Source organism: Triticum urartu, chromosome 5, assembly GCF_003073215.2.
Source record: "Triticum urartu cultivar G1812 chromosome 5, Tu2.1, whole genome shotgun sequence".
NCBI lineage: Eukaryota > Viridiplantae > Streptophyta > Magnoliopsida > Poales > Poaceae > Triticum > Triticum urartu.
The window spans coordinates 433,928,670-433,948,446 of NC_053026.1; positions in this window are offsets into that span (position 1 = coordinate 433,928,670).

Below are 19,777 nucleotides of genomic sequence, written 5' to 3' on the forward strand. Positions count from 1 at the left end.
AACTTTTCAACAAAGAAAAAGGCAAAAAAGCAAAAGGCCGCGTCCGGCACCTAGTCTAGTCTTCGACGTCTTCTCACCAGCGCGGAGCTAAGTGCTACCACTGGGTGTGGGAGGGAGCCCCAGGGCCTGAGGCCGGCGCTCCTGAGACTCCGGGGCGTGTACAGCCCCACTCAGTATTACGTGAGAGTGTCACGGGGCGGAGAGCTTCACAGGCACTGGGCCTTCTTCACAGGTACAGGCCTTGCTTCATATCGCAAGATGAGGGCCCCGCCTTGCGCCACACTCTACCGCCACTGACGGCGGCCGGAGACCAAGGACGACGCCAATGGGGTAGAGCGGTCGCCAGCAGTTCCCCTCTCGACCACGGGTCCTTTGCCAGGGGCAGGCCCTGAGGCACCTCCCCGGCAGAGGGCCTACCTCCTGAGAACATCTTGTGCCGAGTGCCTCGGGGACGAACCCGAATCTCGATCCCTCTCCTGCAGCCCCCATTGCCCTCCTCCTAAGGGGTAAGAGGCTGCAGGGTTGGGGAGCCACCTGTTGCGGCGATCTGTACCTCCTGCGGCACATGGTTAGCATAAGCTTGCTCTTGAGGAATTAACGGTACCAGACAGTTGCTGCCGCCGGCGCGGTCGCCGAGGCCCTCTTGGGGTTCCTGAAAGAGCTCAGCTTGTGGTGTCTCCTCGCCCCAGCTTGGCCCAAGGAACGAGCCATGGTCTTCTTCTTGTGCGCACTCTTGATCCATCATGCGGGGCACATAAGCTTCTGGGGACGCTGCCCCGTAGGCCTCGCTGTAGTGCCCCATGTGCAACGCAGTCCGGCCCGGAGCGCTGTTTTGAGAGTGGTGGCGCGGTGGTCCGTTGAGGCCCAAGGTCATGGCGTGTGCTCCTTCGCCGGTCGGAGACGGGGTCCGCGCGGCTTGACGCCTGGTGCTGCTGGCCAGGTTGGCATCGAGCAGGCCCTGGAATCCGCTTGAGGTTGCATGGGCGCGCATGGGGCCGCCATATGGCACGCTCTGGGCCAGAGGTGGCAGCCGGACGCAGAAAGGAGGTGCTCCCGAGGCGGCGGCGTCCAGGAGCTTGGCGACCCGCTCCAACAGCACGTCGCGGCCGCCCTCTAGAAGCCGGCACCGTAGCAGTTCTCGGGGCACCGTGAGCGCGGCCCTGGAGTTCGCCTGCTCCCGTCGTGTGTGCGGCGCCGTGGCCGTGGTGTGGCTTGAGGTTCTGGCCGCTGATCGCACCTGCCACGGCGTGAGGGCAGGAGGCGTCTGGCCGCGTCGCCCGCGCCCCGCAGCGCCTTGTGGAGCGCGAGCTGCCTGAGGTGCAAGGTTGAGGTCGCCCTGGGCTGGTGGCACGACGTGGGCGGGCCATGCCGCCCAGCGGTCGGTGTCGGCTGCCGGGCCGCTTGACATCGAACGACGAGGCGACGAAACGCGAGGCGGCGGAGGAAGGATTCCGGCGCACCCCTACCTGGCCGGCCAAATGTCGGATTTCGGGTTCCGGCAGACCCTTGAGGTTCGAACACTGGGGTGCGCACTGAGATCTTTCCACTACCGGCTCACGTGTCAATGGTTTGCAATGGATCTAAACTAGCAAGAAGAACACACAAGGGACACGAGGTTTATACTAGTTCGGGCCACCATTGTGGTGTAATACCCTACTCTAGTTTGTGGTGTGGTGGATTGCCTCCGGGGCTGATGATGAACAGTACAAAGGAAGAACAGCCTCGTGAGGGGCTGTTCTTGAGCCAGTGCGATGGACTACTTGGGTGAGTCCAGTTGCTTCTCTCTCTCTCTCTAGGGGATTCGACTTGTCTTCCGTCTGTCCCCTCTCTTCGTGGTGGCTAGTCCTATTTATAGAGGGAGGCCCTGGGCCTCTTCCCAAATATTGAGCAGGAAGGGCGCCAACAATTGGCCATTTTGAAGGGGAACATCTAGTACACTTATCCTGACTAAAGTTGGTCTTCGGCTGCCAAAGGCTCTGACGGTGACGCCGTCCTGCGCTCCACGATGACCTCCTTCCTGTCATTCTGCTGGTCTTGGTCTTGTTGCACCGAAGTGGTAACCTTTGCCTGATGCCTTGGCCTGTGCTTGCCTCCTTTGCACCAAAGGGGAAACAAGGACACTGCACAGGCTGGCGCCTGCCTGGCGCCCGCCTGGTCTTGATCGTCATGGCTTGCATCCCGGGGCAGCCTCGGGAGGTACCCTGCCTTGATCTCTCTGCCTCCTCGTGAGCCTGCCTGACGAGGCTGGTCCTGAGGGAGGTTCCTTTCGTTCGCCCCGCGAGGCTTGGCCCCTCGCGAGGGTCTTGAGCTTGAGCTGATGAAGCTGGGCCGCACTGGGGCCCCACTTGAGCCACGCCGCAGGCCACAGACAGGCAAGTCTGGGGACCCCCATTCCCAGAACGCAGACAAATGCAAAGCATCAGTTCCAAGATATGTGCGAGCAATGTAACCTTGGAAAGTTAGAGCAAGTACCTTGATGGGTGAATAAGATAGGGCATCTTCCTCTAACTCCTCCACTAGGGAGCTACATTGACTTAGGTCTCCCTCTAGCTCAGAATCACTGTTAGGATCATATTCTGAGCATGAATCTGTAGGTGGAGAGCGTTTGCATTGCATTGCATCCATACTTGATTTCAGTCCCTTAATGCCAAGTTTGACAGCCATGGCATTGTTCTGCTTTATTCTTTTGATGCACGCAAGCTCATAATCATTATGATGCTGTTCAGAATCTGAGATTCATGAAAACATAAAGAGTAGTCAGATTATCTATGGAATGCATTGCAGATTCAACTCGGAGAGTGTCTCCCTATAAGCCCCTGCATATGCAAAGTTCACCTCCCCAACCGTGCTGACCAGACCACACACAGAAATACAAACCCCTTATGTCTCTATAACAGGCAGGCACACATTTCAAAACTGAAGTAGGAACATTAGAATCATATGAAATTCATATTTGAACAAATAAACAAAGCAATTATGAGTGGCGTAATGTTTAGCTTCAAGGGTGGAGTGTTGGTAGTGTGACACAAAGCAAGTAGGCAGATTGTATTCCATGTAAAAGATTGAAACCTATGTAAGATCTGGAAATGACACTTTCTTTCTATACAATGCAGTGTTCGTTTTTTTTTAGAACTACAATGCAGTGTTCGTTACCCACACATGATGGAAGAGATCACATAGAGAAATACTATTCACTCATGTCTACGGTTCTAGTATTTAGAAAAAGGGTGGTCCACCCTAAAAGAATATTGACAACAATATGACAAGGCAAGCATAGATGTAGTCAATCAATCATTTACTTGTGAGCTTATTAGGAAAAGTATGCAGAATTGTAACTGCAGTAAGAGACCGTCCAAAATCTGAATGAAGAAGTTTGTCTAGCACTTATTGTTTGCAACTAATCGACGTGAATAATTGGATAGTATATCGAATGAGTAAGAAAGACAAGTAAAATTGTCAACAAACCTGGCTTGTAGTAGTAATCTGGGTCAATGTCACTATGACCAACAATCCAAAATGACTAGTTTCTGTTTCGAGGGACGGAATTTTGAAAACCCTGTGAACTTTAGAGGTACTAAAGATTACCGAAATACATCTGAACCATTAAGTGTAGGTAGCACTGAGCACACAAAAAACCCTAATGACAGTCCTGCCTAATGAGTAATGAATCAATTAGAAAATGGGTCATGAGGAGTGGCTGCTGAGTGTTGAGGACGTATCTCAGGATAAATCGGGTTGGCTTTGTGGGTGCGGCATGCCTGAGCCCTGAACGGACTGGGAATGTAGGCACGGCGGCGCGCCCGGGCAGCGGTGATGCTATTGGGCGAGCGGCTCCTGGCCTCCTGTTAGTCCGGCGTCTCCTCCTAGAGTCATGCCGTCCGGGGACGGCAAGTCGCCGGCAAGGCAGGCGGTTGGGGGCGAGTAGAGATCGGAAGCGCGGAGCAGAACGGGGGGGAATCGGGGCCTGGGACGACCCAAAATCCTAGGGTGGGCCGGCTGAGGGAGTCCTGGATTAGGGGGTATCCGGATAACCGGACTGTGTACAATGTCCGGACTATTGAAGCGTGAAGATACAAGACTCGGGACTTGGGCCCATGTCCGGATGGGACTTTCCTTGGCATGGAAGGCAAGCTTGGCGATCCGGATATTATATTTCCTTCCTTGTAACCGACTCCATGTAGACCCTAGCCCTCTCTGGTGTCTATATAAACCGGAGAGGATGGTCCTTAGAAGGACGATCACAATTACATTCATACCATCATAGGTTAGCTCCTAGGGTTTAGCCTCTACGATCTCGTGGTAGATCTACTCTTGTACTACCCATATCATCAATATTAATCAAGCAGGAAGTAGGGTTTTACTTCCATCGAGAGGGCCCGAACCTGGGTAAACATCTGTGTCCCTTGCTTCCTGTTACCATTAGCCTCGACGCACAGATCGGGACCCCCTACCCGAGATCCGCCAGTTTTGACACCGACATTGGTGCTTTCATTGAGAGTTCCTCTGTGTCATCGCTGTCAGGCTCGATGGCTCCTTCGATCATCACCAACGACGCTGTCCAGGGCGAGACTTTCCTCCCCGGATGGATCTTCGTGTTCAGCAGCTTCGCACTGCGGGCCAACTCGCTTGTCCATCTGGAGCAGATCGACAGCCACGCCCCTGGCCACCAGGTCAGGTTTGGAAACCTGAACTACACGGCGGACGTCCGCGGAGACTTGATCTTCGATGGATTTGGGCCTACGTCAGGAGCACCGGACAGTCGCGATGAGCACGGCTTAGACCTGCCATCGGACGAAGCTCAGGGCATCGGCCCCGTAGTATCTCCGGACCTAGATCTGGAGCAGGCTGCGTTGCCCGAGGATGGGGGGCTGGACCCCGCCCAGCCGGTCGCGCTCTCATCGGCGGTAGAGCTGAACACGGGCCTTACCCCTATGGTGGCCTGTGAATCCGGACCCCCGGATTCGTATCCGGACGTTGGTTCCGGTCCGCACACTCCCAATCCAGTCAAGCCAGGTTGGGCTCCGGTAATGGAGTTCACCGCTGCGGATATCTTCCAGCACTCTCCCTTCGGTGACATGCTGAACTCGTTAAAGTCTCTCTCTTTGTCAGGAGGCTCTTGGCCGAACTACGTCCGGCTCGAGTGGGAAGCAGGCGATGAAGCAATTCTTTGCTCACCCACCACAAACTTCATTGCCACGGTTGATGATTTAACCGACTTGATTGACTTTGACTCCGAAGACATCGATAGTATGAACGACGATGCAGGAGAATCACAGGAGCCACCGCTCACGGGGCGGTGGATAGCCGCCTATCCCCATGATATACATATGGCGGACACTCGAAGGAAACCAATGGCGATGAGGCAGCGGAGGACAAATCCTTAGGGACAAAAGCAAAGCATAGGCGTCGTCGGTGCCGCCCCAAGAATACCGGCCCGAAAGACGAAAACAATCCGGCTGGCGCCGAAGATGAATACAGCCCTAGTCGGCTTGCCTTTCAGCAGGCCGGACTGGCCACTGTGGGATACTTGGAAAGGGACAACTATACACCCCCCTCCGAGGACGAGGCAAGCCTCGGTAATGACGAATTCGGTGTGCCTGAAGATCCAGTGGAACAAGCCCGCTTCGAGCGATGGCTCTTGGCCACGGCAAAGATCCTGCAAAGGAAGCAACATCAGCTTAAAGCTGACCAAGATTTGCTAGCGGACAGAGGGACCAAGGTCCTGGCCACCAAAAGTTACGGACCCGACCGCCCCGACAAAGGGCACACAGGGCACAACCGGCCACCCCAACCTAAGCAGGAAAACCCAAGGCACATGCCCCGACGTCAACACACCACTACGGTCCAAAACAACATGAAGGACACAAGAAGAAGCATCCTCAAGCCCCGGCACAATGGTCACAAGCGTCAAGTCAGGAAAGCTGGTGCTAATTTCAGCAACTCCCAGTCCGGTCAACGGACAAAGAAGAGCTCGGACCTACCCGGCCTGAGCCACACACTCGATCAACCATGCGAAATTCATGGTACTCCTAGAAGGACGGCAAAGCATACCAATAGAGAATGCCAGATCCTCAAAGCAAAATGGCTGGCTGCATGCCGGAAACAATGAAGGGAGGCTTCTGGTATAGAGCCCCCCTCCATAGCATATAAGTACGGCCGCTCGCCCCAGACTGCGCTAACCACAGCAACTCGGTTGCATTACCTAAGGACATAGCAAACCAGGGGCTCCATAAAACATAAAACCCCCGCAGGTGTGAAATCGCAGACAACATCTCTTAAAAGATGCGAGGGGCAAAGGCCAAGCTTTTCTAGCCCATCACTCCAAACGGTTGTCTTCGGATCACCAAACAAATACTACGCCAAAGAATAAATCTTCGGCACCTTCCCACCATGCGGTACTTTACCGTATGTTAACGGGACGAACCACGTTGGCTGGATCCTGCGTGGTAAATCACTCAGGCCCACACCATGTGATGCAATCACGCCTATGGGCAAGGCTGAACCCCGCCCTCAGGGCGGATATCATACAGCTACCAGAGTAGCGGGTCGTGCATGCCTATCAAGATTTTGATATGACAGACAACTATCCGGACAGCAACTGAGGAGTCCGCACTACCCAACGAATAGGATTGGTGACGTGGAATCGGCCAGGACACATAAGGGGCCCCCCTAAAGAAGGCAGTCCAAATTCACTCTTGATTCACTCGCAACTCCCTCCAGTTCGGCCATCACATGTTCCACCAAAACACGCCCCTTTTTTCATAATCATACATCGTACTCATATGCCTAGACATATCATTTTGCTACAATACGTAGACTTAAAAAACACTAACCGGGCGTTGCTTTTCATCGACACCTCGTGTTACGCCCGACTATGCCAGGGGCTTCATAATACAGCAATAAAGTCCGACCACCTTCTCGATCGTCCGGCACCCCGAACTTATAGCACTATATGCATCAGCTCCGAATCATGTCTTGGGTCATTGGTTGGGTTTGCCCGGCTCCCTTGTTTTGGTACCTTACGTTCCGCTATATCGGCTAAGGTAGCGCAGGGAGAACTACTGCGATTGTGTCCCGGATCTGCCGGACGAGCACCTCAGTAGAGAAAGCCGAAAACCGACTGTCATGATACAGCGAGAGCTGGTCAGCTATTCGAGAGGTTGTAAAATCCTTAAATATCTATTCCGCACAACGCCATTATAAATGCAGAGTGCGACAGATCAGTCTTCTGATCAGGCGCCAATAGAGCCCCCAGTTCAGCCTTCCGAACACTAGGGGCTGCGCCGACCATACTCGAATTCCTATGGCTAAGTGAGAGTAATAAAGCCTTATAGTCCGATTGCCTGGTTCATGGTGAGAAACGCCTCCGCAAAGGGACCCAACTATGGGATAAAGAGTGTTCAGATATATCCCGAACACCCCCGTATTCTTTTTATGTGGGGGCAGAAGCCGACGACTGGCCAACTCTCAGAATTTACATACATCAAACAGCCGCACAGGAAGAACATATGTTCAAACAAAACAGGCAATATATAAAATGCCATAATCCTATATTACAAAAAAGTGGCACGAATGCCCTCAGGGAAATATAATGTCTTTGGAACATTTATCCGCCGCAAGGCAGGCTCCCTTGAGTACACCTTCATAGTACAGTTCGGGCTTGCGATGCTCCTTACCCTCTGGCGGCCCCTCAGTCATCAGCTTCTCCGTGTCAAGCTTCCCCCAATGCACTTCTGCACGGGCGAATGCCATACGTGAACCCTCTATGCAGACCAATCGCTTAATAGCATCAAGCCGAGGACAAGCGCCCACAATCCGCTTCACGAGCCCGAAGTAACTGCTCGGAATTGGCTCCGCCGGCCACAGCCGCACAATCAAGTCCTTCATGGCTAGTTCAGCCGCCTGGTGCAGTTCGACCAGCTGCTTCAGCTGATCGATAAAGGGCACCAGATAGTTCGGTGCCAAATACTGTGACCAGAAATCCCTCTCCGCAGACTTCTTTTCCTCGGCTCGGTAGAATTGGGCGGCATCTGATATGCTGCGAGGAAGATCCGCAAACGCCCCTGGGAAAATAAGAATTCAGCCTGCCACTTAGAATTCTTCCCATTATCATGAATAAATGGCTAAGAATACAGAAGGCCTTACCAGCCGCAACTTTCCGGGCATCCTGAATGTCCCGTACAGCACCTTGGGCTTCTTCCCGAGCATCTTACGCGGCTTGGAGTGCTTGGGAGAGTTCAGATTCTTTCCCTATTAGACTCTGCTCCAAGCCCTCGCTTTTCTTCATAGCCTCATGGAGCTCCCGCTCAGCCGCGACAACCCTGGGCTCGTGTTTTTCACGAAGTGCCTGTTCGGCGGCAGCCTTCTCGTTGGCATCATCCATAGCCTTTTTCAGTGCCTCATATTCGGCACTCGCTCCTAGGGCACAAATACTTTTTAATAAGCACAATTACTTATTTGTGCCTCATGCAAGACAATGTTTTATCATACCTTGTTTATCTTCTAATTGCTTCCTCACGCAGCCAAGTTCTTCCTCAGCCCGTTCTAGGCTCTGCTTCAGTTCGGACACTTCCGCATTATGAGCGGCCGTCTTCTCCGCAGACGCCTGTGTTCAAACAAAGAGGTACACGTCATTACCGTAAGTTCCCACGTCAAAAGAGGAATTGATCCCCTGCCCGGATCCCTCTCCTTCGCCGGACAGTGTATCAGGGGCTACTACTCATATTATGACGATCCCTCAAAGGTTTCTTGGGAAACATACCTCAAAGACCTTTATAAGGGCAAGGCAGGACTCGTTCAGCCCGCTCTCGGCGGACTGAATCTTTTCAACCACCGCACCCATAAGGGTCTGATGTTCATCGATGATAGACGCGTTCTTTAACGCCGTCGATAGACCACCTGGCAGCTCTGTCCAAACAGAGGTTGCCGGCAGAGTAGGCGGGCCTCCCACCATTGAAGGTGGCTGCTCACCCGATCCGGGAGCCTTAGAGGTCTCCCGGACCTTGTCCGGCTGTGGGCCGAACCCAAGATCGCCCCCGCTGATGGCACACTCCGGGGCCATCGCTCCCGTGTGTCCGGCCGGGACATTGGGGAAGGGGCCTCTGGAGGCGTCTCGCTCGCCAAAGCGTCCGAGCTAAGCAAATCCTCGGATGAGGACTGGCCGGCATGAGACCTCGCCGGACTGTGCAAAATATAGCAACAGTTAAAACTATTATACCCAAAAGCAATCCTAGATGTGTATGCATGTTCGGATTTTGGACACTTACGACTTCTCCAGGGGCTGGGTCCTGGGATCCCACTCCGGACTACTGTCGGCAGCCTTGGTGGATGCCTCTGGGAGGGAACCTTTTCTCCTCTTGGGCGATTCGGCCTCCAGTGACAAGGAAGCTATGCGCTTCTTCCCACCTCCAGAATGAGGCTCGTCCTCCTCTGCTTCTTCCTCTTCGTCTTCCGAAGAGGGAGCGTCGCTTGAGTCTTCGGAATTTGCGTTCGAAGCCTCGCGGCAACGGAGGCCACTTCGTGTCTTCTTGACCTTCTTGGAGGCCTCCGTCTTTGGCGCCTCGTAAGGCGAGGGGACCAGCATCTTCGTCAGAAGAGGTCCGGCTGGTTCCTCCGGCAACGGGGCCGGACAGTGTATCCGCTCTACTTTCTTTATCCATCCCTGAGGTCACGATGAAACACGATTAGGATGTCTCCCCCATGACATGCCAGCTGAAGCATGAATAGACACAGCTTGGCTGTGACTTACCGAGCTTGGAGAATGGGATAACTGATACCCACGGTCCTCGGTGGGGCCCGACCATGATTTGCCAGACTTGAAGAGCACCTTCCAGATATACTTGTGGGAGGGATCGTAAAGCTCCCGAAGGGTTTGGTGCTCGGCAGGGTCGAACTCCCACAGAGTACAAGCTCGGCGCTGACAAGGGAGAACCAGGCGAACTAGCATCACCTGGACTACATCCACAAGTTTGACGTCCCTACTGACCATGCCCAGAAGGCGCGTCTGGAGCAGTGACAGCTCATTGGACGAGGACCAGTTCGGGCCCTTCTCAGGCTAGGATGTGAGCCACAGCGGAGCTCCGGATCTGAACTCTGGAGCGGCCGCCCACTTTTTGCCGCGTGGTTCGGTGATGTAGAACCACTACTACTGCCACTCCTTGACGGAGTCGTTGAAAGCGCCCGTCGGCCATACGGCCTTGGGCATCTTGCTCACCATGGCGCCGCCGCACTCGGCATGTTCACCACTCACTACCTTGGGCTTCACATTAAAAATCTTTAGCCACAGGCCGAAGTGAGATGAGATCCAAAGAAAAGCCTCGCACACGACGATGAACGTCGAGATATTGAGGAAGGAGTTGGGGTAAAGATCATGAAAATCAATCCCATAGTAATACATGACTCCGCGAACAAATGGGTGCAGGGGAAACCCAAGCCCGCGGACAAAATGAGGAAGGAACACGACTCTCTTGTGAGGTTCTGGAGTGGGGACGACCTGTCCCGCTGGGGGGAGACGGTGGCCGATCTTCTGAGCCAGATACCCGGCGTCCCGGAGCTTCTTAATATCCTTCTCCCAGATAGTAGAGGCCACCCATCTGCCTCCTGCTCCGGATCCGGACATCTTTGGAAAGCATCTCTTTGGTGGAAAGGAAGAGTGCTTGGGCGTTAGGGCTCGAAAAGAGGGGAATGAGTGAGCGGAAGGAGAAAGGCGTGGGTAAAGAGAAGGAGGCATTGTATCTTTATAGGGGCGGTAAGTGCTTTTTGCGCCTCCCCACTTGCCTGGTTGAGCCCGTTTGCCTCCTGCTCGCCGTAATTAGCGGTGCGGTTGGATTACCTGTACCCGTATTGATGAGAATCCCGTCATGAGGGGGCACGATCTCTTCTCTGACAAGATGTGTCAAGGAAACCGCCTCGCAATACGCGCTGTGGCTGGTTGTGGAAAGATGGTTCGAATAATGACCTGACCGTAGTGACACGTCGTGTTGCCTAAAAAGTTGTCAGCAGATTGCATTTGCGAAACATCATTCTCTCTACGATGGCATACGAAGATCATCTTGTGGATCCGGACACGGTTTGAGTGTTCGATAAATACCATGGAGTATTCAGAGGAGGAACCCGCCCTGCAATGCCGAAGACAAGACTGCGCGCCGGACTTATCGTCATTGAAGCCTGGTTCAGGGGCTACTGAGGGACTCCTGGATTAGGGGGTATCCGGACAGCCGGACTGTGTACAACGTCCGGACTATTGAAGCGTGAAGATACAATACTCAGGACTTGGGCCCGTGTCCGGATGGGACTTTCCTTGGTGTGGAAGGCAAGCTTGGCGATCCGGATATTATATTTCCTTCCTTGTAACCGACTCCATGTAAACCCTAGCCCTCTCCGGTGTCTATATAAACCGGAGAGGATGGTCCTTAGAAGGCCGATCACAATTACATTCATACCATCATAGGCTAGCTCCTAGGGTTTAGCCTCTACGATCTCGTGGTAGATCTACTCTTGTACTACCCATATCATCAATGTTAATCAAGCCGGAAGTAGGGTTTTACCTCCATCGAGAGAGCCCAAACCTGGGTAAACATCTGTGTCCCTTGTTTCCTGTTACCATCAGCCTCGACGCACAGATCGGGACCCCCTACCCGAGATCCGTCGGTTTTGACACCCACACCGGCCCACCATGGGCACCCTGTAGAGATACACACCCGAGCGGCGAACATGCATTTTCGAAACTAATTTAGGAACATTTAGCTGACCAATTAAACAACTCTGTTTTAATAATATCAGATTCGTATTTGAACAACTAAGCTTGTTTAGCTTGATGGATGGAGCAGTGTTATTATGACATGAAGCACGTATTCTGATCGTATACTGATCATAAAAGGGGGAAACTCTAAGCATATTTTTTTTAGCAAAATAGGGTTTCCCCTCCGATTTCTATTAAAGAAACCACCACAGAACCAACATGATCAATTAAACCCTAAGCATGATAAATTAAACCATATTATGGATGTGCCATGGCAGATTTGAAGCTGCAAATCGGAGAAATGATATTTAGCATCCATTGTTTGCTTCAAACTATGAACTAAATTCTAAGAGCTGAAAAGAAAGTAGAGTAACCAAGTTAAGATCTATTTTCTGGTTGAGATCAAAAAGTTGAGGAGATATGAAGTACCACCTCTCTTGCGACGCCGTGTAGGCATCGGGGGTGCGATGGCTGTCGGTGGCGTTGAAGCAGATCTGCGATGGTAGACGGGTGCATCGGGGGATAAGTCCCGTTGCGGTGGAAGAGAAGGTCGTGTGAGCGGCCCCGGCAAAGAGGGCGACGGCGCCGATGAAGCGAGAGGACGCGATGCAAGGCTATTGGTCCGTCGCCGTGGATGAGAAACGTCCATCTCTAGTAGTGGACGACGCGGTCTTGGTAGGCGCTCCGGCATGGTGGAGGACGGTGGCGGTGGATGTGGTGGAGGACGGCGGCGATGGATGGGGTGGCGGACGGAGGCTGGTGTGGGGATGGGGTGTTCTAGCACGGACGTTGTATAAATGGGAAAATGGAGGGAGAGGTACGGGGAACCATGTTTTTGGGACGCGCCTGTCTGAAATATGGGAAAGTTACGAACTTAGCCCCCATTTAAAATTTGGACGTCTCGTCGTTTGGGGATAGGACGATAATCTCGCATCTCGCCAATATTTGCCCGGAGCGATTTCGGGCGAGGAGAGGGTGGTTGGCGCCCATGGTTGGCGCCCATGGTGTATGAACGGGGCTGACAGGTAGGGCGGTTGTGTCACGTTTGAGTGAAGTTACAAACCTGCCCCTATTGAAAATATTTGCCTACATAGATTTCGGCCGAGTCGAGTTTGTTTTGCCGCCCACAGTGTATGAATGCAGAAATGGAGGGAGAAACAGAGGTCTTTCAGACGAGCTTGAATCAAATGTGTTTTGCCGCCCACCGTGTCGGAATGGGCTCAGAGGCGGTCGTGTCACGTCTACTTGAAGTTACTAACCTACCCCTATTGAGAGAAGCGAAAATCGGGCCAATGGATTGTCTGTGTAAGGGATAGACAGTAATTTCCATCTCCCAAACACTTGGCTTCGGGCAGACGATGTGAGAGTGGACATTTTGCCGCTTCTTTCAAATTTTGGGACAATAAGCATCCACGTTTACCCTGGCAACTAAATAGGAATCCATTTTGTATTCCTATACGAATCTTTATAAATCATTCTATGTGTTTTTATATATCTTCAAAAGCACGACAAAGATGTATTCCACTGTCATATATGAATATGATTTACAAATGCCGATACTCGAATTCAGAAGCTAGATTCCAGTTTAAGGTGAATTCGAATATTTGGAACACTTTATGTCCAACTCAAATGTCACACGCAGCATAATGTGTACTCCCATTTAGATATGTACACAAGCGATGTATCAAGATTCAAATACCGAGTCAATCAACCAATAATGTACACAACTAACGAACATATAAACACTTATATAGTATATGGATCAATAATATCAACTAACATACATAAGCCAGGCTGCTGTACTTTTTTGGCTACAACAACATCCTTTTTTTAGCCAGCATCTTGGTCCTTTCCGATGCGTGTCACTTATGGTCCATCTATACTACTACTATTGCTGAATGTACATTCAGCCCGATTGGCATATTTGTAGGTCTGGCACAGCAATCCAAATGAAATGTCTCCGAGTCTTATCAATTAATACAGACTTGTGCTCAAATAAAATTACAAACCAAAAAACAAAAAAACAATTATTACATGATCTCTAAAACAAATGGTTTGATTGATTACATGAACAGACAACACAAAGGTTATTCAACTATAGAAAGAACATTTCACCTACGATTTACCAAGTAGGAATTTAATCTCTTTTTTTCCTTCAGGACCTTAACAATCTGGTCAGTCTCAGCTTGCTTCGTTTTGAAATCCACCAAATATTTAATTGTTGTCTTGAGTACTGCTTGTGATTGTGCTGTTTGCTTTTTGAACATGTCAACTTCATCTCTAAGTGCAGAAGCAGAATCTCTTTCTACCACTAGTTTAGCCTCTAGAGCATCAGCAGTTGGCAATTCATAATGCACGATTGGGCCGGTGCCACTGCTGTGGGATGATGCAATGTCCATGGGAACCTCGCTCTTTGATCTTGGGCTAACTTGTTTTGCCATTAAAGTTCCGATTGGATTCAGAAAAGTTGAAGTTAGCAAAACATCTCAACTGGGAGTTATAGTAGCAAACCAGTTAAACAAACAAGGAATTAAAGAGTTTCAATTGGATGCTGAAAAGTAGTTATTAACATCATTGTAACCCGCTGTTGCAGCAGCAATGCAGTTAAACAAACAAGTAGATATTTAAGTTAAGGCAAATAGGTAATTCTTAATAGTAAGTATCAAACACATAAATAGGCGCAGTCTACAATATGATTAACAGGTTGCGCCATTGTAATTAGTAGCAAACTAAATTAAGCCAATCAACGTAATTGAACAATTTTGCAATAAGTGGCTAACTAAAATTCCGAGAAGCAGGTAACTGAACTTACGCTAGTTCTTTGTACAGGCACACTGCAACTTATTTTTCGCTTACAAGGTTGTACGAAGGAGTCCATGGCATCAATTGCTTGGATATGCAGTCCCAATACTTCTTTCTTCCCACACTGCATTTGTAAGTCGAATGGTTAATCTGGTAAGATGGTGCGTCCTTGATATGTTATATGAGGACGTGTAGTCAGACTAGTTGTAGCCAAACACATCACACTGGCTTTTACTGTATATTTCATGTGATTACTTTTGGCATATCGAGATCTAAGCAATCTAAAATAGGATGAAAAGACTAGCATCCTTCACATTATTGGCGAACTCAGTTCATAGAAACAAGCAATTCAACCATTCTGTGGGTAAAACAAAAGCGCCACTGGAATATTTTTCACTATCCAATCATACACGCAAAAAGGGGCGACGCCACCATAGGGGCTGGTATGGGCGGCCGCCTCAGGTGGCTGGAAAGTGTGCACCTAGTTTGAGTCGTCCGGGTTGGCCCATGCTAGTTTTGTTCGTCCCAACGCACGAGCAGGCAATGTAAAAAATGAAGAAAAATGTTTCAATTTGGATGGGCCAATAACATAAGTGCAAGGCAGGCCCTATAGCAGGCTCACGGCCCAAACGAGCGCCTCCCATATCGATCGACTGCAGGAAAAATCCCAATTCATTCACTCCACCCTCTAGTCTGGTTCGCTCCTAACCTTGCCTCCACTGGACAGACCGACACAGCACTTCCTCGCGCCCTCGTTGGAGGGCGGTCGCCGGGCTTCAAGTGAACGGAAGGACAAGAAGATGAAGATCCAACCCTGGATGTAGCCTGCGTGGGAGGCAGCGGCGGCAGCACGGGCATGGCATCGAGCTTGCGCAAACGGACAGTCGCAGCTTGCAAGAGTAGCATGCGCAACGAGCAGGTACATCACATCCCTGATTATATCTAATTCAACTCTTCAATTTCTGGCCAATAGTTAAACCTGACGGTGTTGTAAAACTGCTTGTATGTAGGGAATCTATGAGAAAATGAAACCAATTTCTACTTATTTTATAACTCCCCCAATCAATACTGAACTGACTGAATCTGATGTATCTAATCAAGTTTCCGGTGCAAACATGCAAGCTCATGTTGTTCTTGAGCCTGAAGTGTCTAATGAACAGGCTGCTAATGAAGGATTTGATGCAAACATTTTACATGCTCCTGGTGATGAACATATAGTGTCTAATGAGGGATCTAATGCAAGCATTTTGCAAGCTCATTGAAGGATTTAGTGTCTAATGATGATCTACTATGTTGAGAGAGACAGATATTTGCAGGCAGTGATGACAAGAAAATTATAGTGCATTTTCATAGCTTGAGGAAACATCGAGGCCATCTACCAGAAAGTCCCCGTATCATGACAAATACTTTTCTAATCTGTTGTTTGAAACTATTGGCATACTTGTGCAGGATAGATATATTGATATGCAGTTTGCGCACTGGTTATACGTGCAATTACACTTCAATATTTTCATCCAGAGAACGAATAATTCAAGCAGGTACAGACCATGTTTGTAGTCCTTGTACACCATGTTGCATTTTGTGTTTTTTGGTGCTTGCATCATTTAGTGTTTATAATCTGAACTACTTTGGATCATTAGCTGGTTTTCAAAGTGCATGTAGCTTCACATTTCTCAAGTTATGTTGATTTCTGGAGTGCAAGTGCCTTCGTATTTTTTAATTTAAATATTCGCCCCTGGTAACTTGAATTCGTGGATCAGCCACTGCACACAAATCATACACGAATGCTAGTACGAATTAAATGAAATGCAGGGACTTATGCTAGCTCGTTATACAGGCTCACTGCAGCTCTGCTTGCGCTTGAGATGTTCCATGTACAAGTCCATGTTACCACTTGCTTGGATGACCTTGATGTTGTACCGGAGGACAGATACTTACAAGGTTATACGGGTGTGCAGGATGTGTACCAGATCCCGTAGCGCCGTCATGCTTCGCTAAAAAATGGATTTGCTTGTTTCAGATGATATCTCCAGAAGAAATAAGAGTTAAAGTCAGAGTTGCATAGGCGTGTAAGCTAAGAGAGCAGTGAAAGGATATCCAAACATCGTCGGAACAGTGCACAAGGGAGTGATGTGTGGATACCTAGTTCGGGCCGGCGTTTGGGCATGCTCGCCTAGCTAGAGTGCGGGTCACTTCAGAGCCGTTGAGGGTGATGCGCTGGCGTTGGCTGGCCGCGCACGGATGCAGATCTTGAGTGGCAGCGGAGCGCTACGATGCGGTGGAACGAGACCGTTGGTGAAGCCCCAACGGCCTCGGGGGGCGGAGGTGCGACGATGTGCTCGGTGAAGTAGCCCCGGTGAGCTGGGAGACGGCGTGTGAAGCGCACCTGATGCGGTGGAACTCGGTGTCTGTGAGGCACGTCGGTTGCGTGGCCGACGTTGTCGGTGGACCACCCGGTGCGGTGGACGAGGGCGTAGATGAGGTAGCTCCGGTGCGGTGGTGAGCGACCGTCGTCTTCGTCGTCGTCGTCCGGCACAGAGGTGGGGAACGGTGGGGAAAGAGACGAGACGAGGCGATTCGAGGGTTGGCGGCGAATTAGGGATTTGAGCAATCTGGGCGCGGAAGGGGACGGTGGAGAAGAGAGATTTTGCAGGGCTGGAATTGGGGCCGCCAGATATTTCAATCCGAAACAGTGGAAGCGCGAACTTATATTGTCGTTCGTCCTTTTTTTGGGGGGGGGGGGTGGGTGGCTGGGTGCTACGCGTCCGTCCGACACACGCGACCACCCCGACAGGACTATGCTTCGGTGCCTTAAGGCACCTGCCTTTGTGTCCATGACATGTGGGCCCAACAGGTGGCTGGCCCACATGTCAGTGACCCAAAGGCAGTTGCCTTTAAGGCACCGAAGCAGCGTCCACCCCGACACGACCCTGGTTTGCCTGGTGCGCCTACATTTGAGAATGCAAACGAATCTTCTTTCATTTGCAAACGAATCTGTATGTATTACCATGCCCGTGTTTTCCTTGCAATAATTAGTCATTCGAAACGAGATACTCCATCCGTTCACTTTTGTAAGTCGTTTCAGACAACTTAAAATGAACTGTTTTGCACATTGTCTGAAATGTCTTCAAGGTCTTATAAAAGTGAACAGAGGGAGTACTATAAATTAATTAATGAGGAGTTATTTGAAAAAAAATCGAAACGGTACCCACGCTAACGTGGATTAGAGTGTGTGTCACATAATTAGTTATTTGAATTAGAGTGTGTGTCACGTAGTTAGTTATTTGAATTAGAGTGTGTGTCACGTAGCGATCTCCAATTCTAACGTGGATTTCGCATTTCACTGTATCCATGCTACTTTTTTAATACAAATTCATATGTATATGATGAACACCATGGTAGTGAGAAAACTTTTGGATGGATTCAAACATATGACCTACAAAATAGCACAACAAACTGAGTCAATGTCAACTTTTCGAAACTTAGTATGGCACGAATTCGAAATAATTACCCGTATGCCTGGTCCTCGGTTCAAATCTTACAATGTACACCGAATTGAAACATCGATATTAAGTCTCGTACTATGTACATTCAAATGTTGTTTTTAGCCCCCCCCGCCCCCCCCCCCCGCGCGCAAACGCTACATACTTCCTGTATCGGTCAATCTTCCTCTCCTAACCACCTTAGGAAGCTATCGGTTTCCAACACACGTTCATTCTTTCTCTCCATGTTTCGATCTCTAAGTCTCTCAACTACACAACCCCTTTTTCCACTCTATTACCAAATGTATTTACCTCACACACCTGCCATTGCACCCCATGCCGAGCTCTCACTCTCTCTCCCCCCTCTCCCTCTCACCCTCTCACGCTAAATACATGCATTGCCTATCTAGCCCCCCCAACCTCTTGTGCGCACACAAGCACGTTGTATATTTAGGTCACTCCCGCGAGACTGTCTCACTCTTTCTTCCGCACGGCGGGCCACACTCGCTCAATCTCGCTCTCTTTATCTGAGTCTCGTTTAACCTCGTTTTCTTTCACACACAAATGATATATCTCCCTCTTCGGGCCTCGATCGATACACTCTATACTCTCTCACGCAGATTGTCTATCTAGGTCAGTCCATCCAAGCCGCCGCCACTCTTTCGACCTCATGGTGGGCCACGCTCACTCAATCTCTCTCTATCTCTCTCTGTCTCTCCGTATGTCTCGATTGACCTCGCTCTTTCTCAGACAAAAATGATATATCATCATGTTCGAGCCCAATTCGACCTATTCACATTGTATACTCTCTCATGCACATCATCTATCTAGGTCACTCTCTCCAACCCGTCTCACTCTTTCGATCGCACGGCGACCCTATGTGATCGGTTGACCTTTCTTCCTCCCATGCACAAAATATATCTACACGTCTGTGACTGGATCATCTCTCAAGCTCTATCTTACAGCCCTCACCCTTGCCAAAAGCTCAGTCGGACAATATCTCTCCAGAGCATATATATTTGTTCAATGAATGTCGGACGACACTCACTTTGTCTCTCTATCTATATGTCTCTCGATTGACCTCGCTTTCTCACACCATATCTTCCACGCGTTGAAGCTACTACCTCTCCATCCCTCACAAAGCCAGAGCTATTTACATTGCGAGGGGCACTCCAACCTTGGATTAATTTGTGTAGGCATTTATTCCGGTCGGTTTAGATTATATTTTCGTAGCATTCGGCCCACAACTACTCCAAACACCGTTGCAACCCACGCAACTCCCCTAGTTGATTTCCCTCTGGCTCGGTCATCGCTCTCTCGCACGTCCTTTCTCGCCTTCAACGTCGCACCATGGTATTATTGAAAAAACTATGTTGTTCTCTTTAATTATTATAAATAACCTACAAAACTACACATCGATAGTCCACTTGGAATGGAACAAATTTCGACCCACAAATTAAAGTGCTACAAACTACACACCAAGGGGACCACATGTCATGAAACAAATTTGGACCCATATACAAATTAAAAAATAAAGGACGAGGATCGAACATGCGACCGGGCCTTCAAGCCGCACGTCAATAGGCAACATACGTAGAATAGGAATGTTTGTTGTACCCCCTTTGTTCACATAATGTTTTTATATTACCACAGCCTAATTAATGGATAACATGTAATATTATTTTTAGTACTCCCTTCGTCTAGGTGTGTAAGTCATCTTACGAAGACCAAATAATCCCAAAACACTAAGGCG